Consider the following 10,876-nt stretch of genomic DNA (forward strand, 5'->3'; position numbering starts at 1 on the left):
AGTCAGCATTAGAACTAATTCATTGTAACGAGTCAGAACAGACCTGGAAGTGCAGTGGCTGGCCCTAGGATATGAAATACCTGACAGGACCAACACAGATGCAGTCTGGGATCTCACTTCATTGGGAAATCATCTTATTTCTCTGAGGTAACCGGAATTTTACTCCACTTTCTAAACACACTTCATAGGTGGGTATGAATGCGATCAAGTATTCCTATTAAATTATGTTCACAACCCATGAACCAAATGAGTATTTGCTAATAACAATTAAATGTTACAAGTATGTTATTTTACCCTTTATATCTTTCAAATGTTTGATGATGAAAACATTCACCAGTTATATGCTATGCAGGGTTGTACCACCATCTCCTTGTCTATTTCTTCGCTCCCTTGCCATCATTAAGAGCTCTGTTCTTTGTGCTGAGGCTGGAAGCTTGAGAATTACATTTCCCAGACTGCTCCAGTCCTACCAATGGGCTTCCTACTATGTTCTGGCAGTGGGAAGTGTTGAAAAGTTATAATGTAAAAGGAAAGAAGATATTTTTCCTTTGTTTTACTATCTATTTTTAGGCTGTGTTTCTGGCAGTGGTAGCAATAATAGTGTAAGACCGAGGGCCTTACCAAACGCTCCAAGGAGCTGACTGCAGTGAAGAACACCCGGGAAGGAACACACCGGACAAGATGGAAAGTAAAACAGACCTTTATTAGTCTGGCCAGACGGCACTCCCAAAGCAAAGTAGCTTAGAGAGGCAACTGGCTCAGAGTCTGAAGCTGTTTTTATAGGGAGTCTCAGGGGAAGTTGGCAAACAGAAATACAAAAGCGGAGGAGAGAGATAAAACAGACATTTTACAGATTGTCCTTAAGATAACGTATTCAGATATGGGGTTGGGAGAGCATGACAGAATACTACACACACAACAGACCTTCCCGGCACAACAACAAGCACATCCCTGGAACTCGGTGTCTACCTGGTGATCCGTAACAGAAGCAAAAAGTTGGGGCCCTATTACAAAGATGGAGTAACTGTTGTTCAGTCTTACAATAGCAAAGTTTCAGCCTATAGGATTTTGCTCAGGTTCCTGCTATAGAGGTGGTGGAGGTAGTAGGTGATTCAGGTGTCCTTTTAGCACAGTGTTCTTGCAGCTACAGGCTTTGGGATTTTGCACTTTAGTTTTGGTTTTCTCCAACTGATTCTGATGCTATCACTTAAAACAGCCTTAGCTACAAAGTGATCATGAGATTTGGTTGCTTTTCCTTTTCTATCTCAAGGATGATAGGGATGATAGCAGCTTTATATACATAGTAATATTTGGATTATGTCACTTCCTCATTTTTGCTATTCCAATCATTACAACACTCATGTCAGATTCCTTATTAGATATTTTTATTTGAAATATCAACCAGTCATTTCTGACCAGACACAGACCAATATTCCTAAAAAGTAATGTATTCCTAAAAATTTTGTCAAATGTACTTTTTACAAATCAAATAGTATTGTGTGAATATAAAAATTCTCTTAGAAGAGAAAAAGGGAAACCTTTTTATAAGTGATACACTCATTTCTAATTTAATCACTCATTTCTAATTCAATCACTCACTAAGTAATGTATCTATTATTTAAAATTTTATTACTTATACTATTTTTCTTTAAAAGTTGGTTAAACCTATAATTTTTCATCCTAATTTATTCTGCTCTCATATAGTTTTCAAATTACTTTTATAATCTTAAAGCAAAATATATAATAACTATGAAAACATCAGCATGCCAAGTTACAAAACTACCACAACTAGCTTGAGTGACATGGAGATTGATTTATTTTATCTATTTTATTTTAGAGTTCCAATCTATACTATAAAAACTGGGACTTGAGACAAAGACCAAAAGTCAATTTCCCTAAACAAGAATATACTAATGAAGAAAATGATGTGGGGATTTAATTACATAAGTAATTATTTAGTTTTTATGTTTCCAATTAGCAATGGCCGTCACACTAAGATTGTATTTTATAGATGAATCCAAAATGGTGTCAAGTGAAAACAAAATGTTTGCATGAATTTTGATACTAGAAATCTTGAAGAAGAAAGCATGCTTAAAATTTTTGACACAAAATAATTGTACATGCTTATGGGGTACAATGTGATATTATAGTATATGTTTAGATATGTACTTACCAAATAAGAGTAATTAAGAATTTCATTCACTTATCATTACTTTGTGTTTGGAGCTGCAAGACCTCTTCTTCTAGTTATTCATAAAATATATAATAGGTTATTGTGAACTATAGTATTCCCCACTGTTCTATGGAGCACTAGAACTTACTGCTATCTAATTGTATTGGAACAGAAAGCCTTGCTTACTTACAAATTACTTCCAAGTACTTTAAGCAGATAATGTATAGTCCAGATGACTACTGTAAGACTAACTGCCATGTGTGTCTGTTAACTAGACCAGAAGAAAAGAGAGAATAATGTTTCAGTGTTTAAATTCAATTCATATAAACAAAGGAATCATGGCTTAGTAAAATGTAACAAATGATTCCAGGATAATTTTAGTAGTTGCTAGAAAATAATATTCCATACTTTTTAATTTTACTTTACAGCCTTAGTGTTCCTAAAATGATAAGCTAGGAATCATCATTTTTATACTGAGAGTAATGTTTGCAGTGTTAAAGTTAATTAAAATGGAGACCCAGCCTAAGAATCCCTGAGCAGATCAAAGTCAGTTAGACCAACCAGCCATGTGTTTTATTTGCTTTACTTGTGCACAAAAAACTGTTACCCTTGTTTCCCCAGTGCAGTTGGAAACCACCTTTGGTTTGGAGCTGCTCAGTTTATGAGCTGCTCAAATAAACTGTTTCAAATTTCATTATGTCTCAGTTTATCTTTTCACAAAAGTAAATTTTATTCCAATTTTAAGTTGTTCTAAATTTGCTACTTGTCCTTATTCTGTAATTAATATTAAAATTGGGAAGAAGGTCTATTTCCATAGTATCATAATAGCCAGATGAAACATTGTTTTAAAAAAGCCTTATAAAGGAGACACTTGTCTACTTCTAAATAACTAGATATTTTTGTTATATAAACAAAGCGATTCATTGTTGAGTTTTTAAAAACTAGCTATTTGGTAACACATAAAAACAATCAAATCTCTCATTTTGTTTTTATACTTTAGTTTTTTGTGTATAATATTGAAGTTTATTTGGTGTTCATCAGTAAGATAACATTACTTCGAAGAGTAAGATAAGGTTACTCTGAAATTTGGGAAAGAAAGCACAATACAAATTGTATCACAATATCATCTTATCAGTATTTTATTTTATTTTATTTTTTGTGTGTGTGTTACTGGGGATTGAACTCAGAGCTTTTCAAAAAATATTTTCTTTTGATACAAGTTCTCACAAAATTGGCCAGGCTGAACTTAAATTTATGATCCTCCTGCCTCAGTCTCCAAGAGTGCCTGGAATACAGTGATTTCTTATTGGAAAAAATTTTTTTGAAATATTGAATAGGTAACTACAACTGTATAATCATACCTTTGACCTCGTAACCCTACTCCTAGTAATTCATGTGAAGATAGCCAGTTAGTCATTTTCTGTGCAAGTAGCTAAAAGACCAAAGCAATACTTTATGAATCCAATGCTAAGAAATATTTTTAGACTGTGAAATTCAGAGGAAATAAAGTACTTCTGCAAGGCCAAATTGTCTCAAAGTTCTGTAGGACATGTGTGGTATTCAAAAACGCTTTATGGAGGACCACCTGCCTATTATGTGTGGCTGTATACTGAGGAGACAGAAACCTATAATGCATTTTTCTTGGTCCTCAGAGATGTACTTTGGGTCCAGTACTAGTGTGTCATACACAGATCCGTGAAGATAAAATAAGAAAAAATTTTCTCTTACCAGCTTCTCTAAGAACATAGCAAATAGAGAGAAGTCATTTTAAAAGTCTCTTTTCTACTTTATATGATGAGAACAACTTTCCAATTCCATATGCCAAAGAAGCTCGGTGGTCTTAAAGTCTAGGGAATGCTTTGAGCTTCCAAACTCTTTATGTTAAGCCCCTTAGGGGCAGAGAATACTCCCCTACACACACACACATACACACACACACACACACACACACACACCCCTGGTATCTATCCCAGGCCTGGTTTAGCAGAAAGAGCTGCATAAATCAGCAAAGACTCTAAATTGCATCCTAACCAGAAGACCAGTATTGATATCAACTCTGCCTCTTGGTGGCTGAGTGATTATTTTGTTGTTGTTAGAATACTTAAGCATTCTGGGCCTCAATTTCCTCACTGATAAAACACAGTGGGGTGTTATAAGGATTGAGGAAAATAAAAACAGCTTTAAAAAAGTAAAAGAGTTGTAAATTTTCATTCTACCTAGTATAAGGGTAAGTAATTATTTTTCTATAAAGGGCTAAACAGTAAATATTTTGAAATCTGTATGACCTCTATCATGACTACTGCTTTTGTATTACAAAAATTGTCATAGACAATATGCAAATAAATAGGAATGACTGTTTCAATAAAACTTTATAAGAATAATTTTTGCCTCCAAGCCATGGTGTGCTGATTCCTGACCTAGCACGACATAATATAGACGTAAGTAATTAGAATGACTTTTCAAATTAAAGATTACTAGACTCTAAATTCCATGAGAAAAGGAAATATTTCTGGAGTTTATGGTCATCATTGGATTTTCAGGGAAGAGCTTAATCTGAGTTTGTTGACTTCTGAACTCAGAACAGTGTAAAATGTTCAGTGACAATAACTGAATGAAAATATAAGGTAAATATCTTCTCAAATTAAAATTGTGCCATCATCATTAAAAGACTTTATGTCTTATGCCTGTTCTTCCTACTACTGTTTTGACACATAGCCAACCTTGTTGCTTCATCTTACCTCTTCTCCTCAGTGTAAGATTCCCATAAGAAAAAGCAGTTGTGCTAGATTTATTCCAGAAGGAATCGCACACAGCCTGAATATTATATTATTCACACCCGAGCCTGTAAAAGAATTGGTAAGGCCCCTGCCATCTAATCTCAAATATCTCTGTGGTTTATTATGAACTAAGGGATTATGAACTACTTCTGTGCAGGGTCCTAACACAACTATATTGCAGAGTGAGCTTTTTGAAAGTTATGAACTTTGTGCATAAGACAAGATCAGGCACGTTCAATGGGTATGGCTATAGGAAACTTGTACATAAGCACAGTACTGATTATGCAATATTACTGGGAACATGTCAAAATGATCAAGTATATATTATTTAACTGAATATCTTCTGCCTTGTCATTCCTCGTATTTTCTCTTATGAATGGTTTCTATCCAGGTGTCATTATTTTGAAGTTACTAAATGTATACAGGAGAGACTGTGTCTGAAATTCTGGACCAAACCCCAAATCTGGTGGTGTCAGTGAATAAAGAATCATTCATTGACAATTCTGTCTTCTATAGGTCTATTAATTTAAAGGGAAGATAAGTGTTTTCCTAACACTGTTCTTTAGGAATGGCTTTTAAAAGAATACAAATATGTAGAAAACAAGCAAAGATTTTAATGTATACATTGATTTGTCTAATAATATTTTAAATAGACATATTTCAATACAAGTATACTTCATTTTAGTTTATAAAAAATATACTAAAGAGTTTATGATCTTGAGAAAGTGATACAATTTTAATGTGCAAAATAAGTAAATGTTAACCAAAAACTTAATAAATGAACTCTATATTAACCTAGCTCAATAATGTTATAGAAGATTTTTCAGCTCTATTTATTTATGCATAAAAACTTAATATATGCTTATATATCAAAGTTTTGTGTTTAGGCTCAAGAAGACAACAAAGGTCCATTAGAAAATATCCATCACTGAAAGAGTTGGCTGTATAGTCCAGAAAATAGACTGAATGCAAATAATATAAGGAAGGAAGTAAGCAAGAATGGACAGGGAGAAAAAGAAGCAGATTTGCAGAAAGGAGATAAATGTGGGGTAAATGTAGAGGGGGTTCAGCCTCGAGCTTTCAAGTTAGACTGTTACTGTTACAGAGGAATATCCCCTTTATAATCCCTCCCAACACATGGTTGATGGTGGAGGTCCAGCTGGGGAATTGGGCAGAAAATCAGAGTCGTTGGAGAGACTACTTTTAGTTGTTAATGATGAAGAAAAATGCTAACAAAAATACCAATAACTATATTGGAAATAGAATTCACATAGGATTATTCTTTTTTTTCTTGGTACTTATTAATATATATTGTAATAAAAGTAAATGAAATATGTTCTTATCTCCAAGTGACACCATTTAGACTATTCATTTTCTGACACACATCTCACTTATGCTTGGAAACAAATCCTCCACCAAGACTGTAGTACATGGAAATATAAGCAAGATAGAAACTAGAGTATTGATAATGTTTTGGATCACAATATGAACAAGGTGGCAAACAAGCAGAATTTACTTCTACCTTAGAATTGCCCTTAGCATTTAGTGAGCAGAGTTAGGAAGTTTCATTTGAATTTGTAGAAGTTTTGGATCATTTCCCAAGCTACTAGCTCAAAGCTTGGGAGTCCAAACTCTTAAAGATGTTTCAGGAAAACAGTCCATGTATTTTAATATTTACTGTCCAGAAAGAGAAGACCTGATTTGTACACTGAATTCAAGCGTTATATAACTAAAATATCATGGACTTTTTAAATGCTCAAAAGCTCCCAGAGTCGTAAGGTTCAGTGTTACTCCTTTAGTTCAAGGTCACTTCAAAACCACATTATTCAGGCCTCCTCCAAGATGGCGAGTGGCGGCAGTGGGGGCGTTTCAGTGCCTGCGCTGTGGAGTGAAGTGAACCGTTATGGACAGAACAGCGACTTCACGCACGCTCTGAAGACCATCAATAAGATACTACAGATCAACAAGGACGCTGTAACTGCCCTGCACTGTGAAGTGGTCTGCCTTATTCAGAATGGAAATTTCAAGGAAGCCTTGAATGTCATCAACACACATACCAAAGTTTTAGCCAATAACTCTCTCTCCTTTGAGAAGGCATATTGTGAGTATAGGCTCAACAGAATTGAAAATGCCTTGAAAACAATAGAAAGTGTCAACCAGCAGACAGACAAGCTAAAAGAGCTGTATGGACAAGTGTTATACCGTTCGGAACGCTATGATGAATGCTTAGCTGTGTATAGAGATCTCGTGAGAAACTCCCAAGATGATTATGATGAAGAGAGGAAAACAAACCTTTCAGCAGTTGTTGCAGCTCAAAGCAATTGGGAAAAAGTGGTTCCAGAGAACTTGGCCCTCCAAGAAGGCACCCACGAACTGTGCTACAACACTGCCTGTGCACTGATTGGACAAGGCCAGCTGAATGAGGCAATGAAAATCCTACAGAAAGCTGAAGATCTTTGCTGCCAGTCATTTTCTGAAGACTCTGATGGAAAGGAGGAAGACCCACAGACAGAACTGGCCATCATTCATGGTCAGATGGCCTACATTCTGCAGTTTCAGGGTCGTACAGAGGAGGCTTTTCAGCTTTGCAATCAGATAATAAAACTGAAGCCAACAGATGCGGGATTAGTAGCTGTAATTGCAAATAACATCATTACTATTAATAAGGACCAAAATGTCTTTGACTCTAAGAAGAAGGTGAAATTAACCAACCCAGAAGGAGTAGAGTTTAAGCTTTCCAAGAAACAGAATTTAACAAAGCTTTACCTGCTATGTACACAAACCAGGCAGAGCAATGCCGCAAAATATCTACTGGTTTACAGTCCCAAAGTCCTGAGCACCTCCTGTCTGTGTTAATCCAAGCTGCCCAGCTCTGCCGGGAAAAGCAGCACACAAAAGCAATAGAGCTGCTTCAGGAATTTTCAGATTAGCATCCATAAAATGCAGCTGACATTACGCTGACCATGGCACAGTTGAAAATTTCTCAAGGTAATATATCCAAAGCATATCTAATTCTGAGAAGCACAGAAGAGTTAAAGCATAAACCAGGCATGGTATCTGCATTAGTGACCATGTACAGCCATGAGGAAGGTATTGATAGTGCCACTGAGGTCTTCACACAGGCTATCCAGTGGTACCAAAACCATCAGCCCAAATCTCCTGCTCATTTGTCCTTGATAAGAGAAGCAACAAACTTCAAACTCAAATATGGGTGGAAAAAGGAGGCAATTAGTGACCTAGAACAGCTATAGAAGCAAAATCCAAAAGATATTCACACCTTGGCACAGCTTATTTCTGCTTACTCACTTGTAGATCCAGAGAAAGCAAAAGCTCTTAGTAAACACTTGCCCTCATCAGACAGTATGTCTCTAAAAGTAGATGTCGAGGCTCTTGAAAATTCTCCTGGTGCTACGTACATTCAGAAGAAGGGTGGAAAAGTCACTGGAGATAGTCAGCCAAAGGAGCAAAGTCAGGGAGATTTGAAAAAGAAGAAAAAGAAGGGAAAAGTGCCTAAGAATTACGACCCAAAAGTTAACCCAGATCCAGAAAGATGGCTGCCAATGCAAGAACGTTCTTACTACCGAGGAAGAAAGAAAGAAGGGTAAAAAAGAAGGATCAGATTGGAAAGGGGACTCAGGGAACAGCTGCAGGAGCTTCATCTGAACTGGATGCCAGTAAAACTGTGAGCAGTCCTCCTACCTCCCCAAGACCCGGCAGTGCAGCAACCATATCTGCCTCTATAAGTAACATTATACCCCCAAGACACCAGAAACCTGCAGGGGCTCCAGAAACAAAGAAGAAACAGCAACACAAAAAGAAGAAAGGAGGAAAAGGCGGCTGGTGATTAGAATATTCTTGGTCCAGGCTGTTTTTAAGCTAGTCTTAGTGACACTAGGAACATAATAAAGGTAACACAGTGAGAAGCATAAAAAAACAAACAAAAAACCAAACCAAACAAAAAACTACATTATTCATTTATCAGTAGCCAGGTAGGTATAGAGGAAAGATATTATTATTACCATGGACTGGAAATGGCTCTGTTCAACTGAGATCAGAAAGGAGATTTTATTAGCAGAAGAATAAACAAGCCAAATATCCATGGGATCAGAACATCAGTAGAATTTGAAACAGATTGCCTGTGGCTTTGCAGTTTTCTCAGTTATAATGGTACATTTTTGTATGTGTTTTGGTGTTTATTCATTACAATACTGAACAAGGGGTCATATTGAAGAAACTGATTTTTCTTTCCTTTTGGTTGTAGTTTATTTACCTATCCTTTTCCTAAAAAGCCAGCTTGAAGCATTATATGTAAGCACAAGACTAGAAACATAATAAAAACATAATGAGTGGTTGGCACATTTTCTCACACTGTAATGAAACCAGGGTAATTGAGAGAGTCGGAAAATCATAGTTATCAATCAAATGGTGAATGTGGTGAGTACAGATGCCAGGTCTGATTTACTACTGTGGTCCACAGAACCTGTTTTGCTTTTGGTATTAATTATATTTTGTTTGAAATTTGTGTTATGCTTTAAAAAGAACAACACATTCATTGTCCTACTAGGTCATACCTATGGTTCACCTCAAGAGTATGGATTTCGGGTGAAAGGGGTTCCATGTTTAGGAAGAATTTGCCAATCAAATATCTAGACCTAAAAATGTAAAAGAAGCAGATGAGCTCATTGGAAATATAAATATAAAGAACACAGACCCCTCAATCAGTCCATCAGTTAATATGGGTAGATTGAAAACTCACTTCCTACTCAACTCCAAAATTAATCCTCTCTGATAATGAGAGGGAATGTTATTACAGTGATGTCAGAAATAGGAAACTCATCAAAAAAATTTAAGAGAGGAAAAGGATAGGCCCCAGAACCTTGAATTTAGAGGAAATGTTGTTGCTTTTGAATCTTTATTTAACTTTTATTTGATCTTTATTTCATCTAATAAACTCAGGACACCCTCTTTTTTCTTCCTCTTTTCTAATTAAAAGACTTTCATATATTCAGAACAGAAGTGATTCTCATCCTAGTTCTGCATTTTAAAAAACATGAAGCTCAAAAGTTTTGAGATTTTTGGTTCCAAACATTTTACTAAATGTTAATGTTGACAAATGAATCATCCAAGTCTCAGTTCTTATCATTTAGATTGGGATGAAAAAAGGAACCAGCTTTAACTACAATTTAAAAGAAAGAACAGTTGCTTCTCTCCTACTGTTAAAAATTTCAGCACTATAGACAAGTTCCCTTGATGCTAATATAGATATGGTGGGCCCAACAGACAGGTGGAGTTGGCAAATAAATGTTCATTTCTTCCTTTTATGACTCAGTGTTATCATGAGGGAAATGGAGAACATTTCCACAACACAGCTGTGAGGATTCTCCAGCTCATCTATCAAGATAACAGTCTTTTACTCCTCTGCAGTTTGGCAACCAGTGGAGAGCTGAGTAGGAGATAGAAGATTACTCTCCAGTTCTTAGCTCTACTAGTAATGTGTTTCAGAGTTTGCTACTTGTAATTATCACTTCTAGGAATCTATGGAATTGATTGTATGATACTCTAGTATTTTGAAGCATAAAATTATAGACATGGATAAGACTTTAGGGTTATGTTTTCATCCTTTCTCTAGCTCCAAGGTATTTTCCAGCATATGATGGTATGCCTCTGGGAAGCTGGTACTTTACAAACACACTTCATTCTAGTTTTGAAGATTTCTAACTTTTAGAAGAGTCTTCATTATATTTATTCTTAACTCCTCCAAAATACACTTTTAGTTATTATCCTTAGTTTTGCACTTTTGATGTCAGCCAGAAAAAATTGTTTTATATATATAAATAAATTTTAAAGTTATATATATTCATATATGATACCCTTTAATTCTTTAAAGCAGTCATCATGTTCATTAAGCTAATGATCTAATTATTTT

At 35.6% G+C, this 10,876-nt stretch overlaps 1 pseudogene; it reads left to right on the top strand.

Moving 5' to 3' along the window:
* The first annotated feature begins 6,792 nt into the window (after positions 1 to 6,792).
* Positions 6,793 to 8,794, top strand: LOC101702528 (signal recognition particle subunit SRP72 pseudogene; annotated as a pseudogene).
* Positions 8,795 to 10,876: the final 2,082 nt, after the last annotated feature.

The sequence above is a fragment of the Heterocephalus glaber genome, unplaced genomic scaffold, assembly GCF_053883595.1.
Source record: "Heterocephalus glaber isolate CG9 unplaced genomic scaffold, H.glaber_assembly_v1.0 deba00001454, whole genome shotgun sequence".
In the NCBI taxonomy this organism is placed as follows: Eukaryota; Metazoa; Chordata; class Mammalia; order Rodentia; family Bathyergidae; genus Heterocephalus; species Heterocephalus glaber.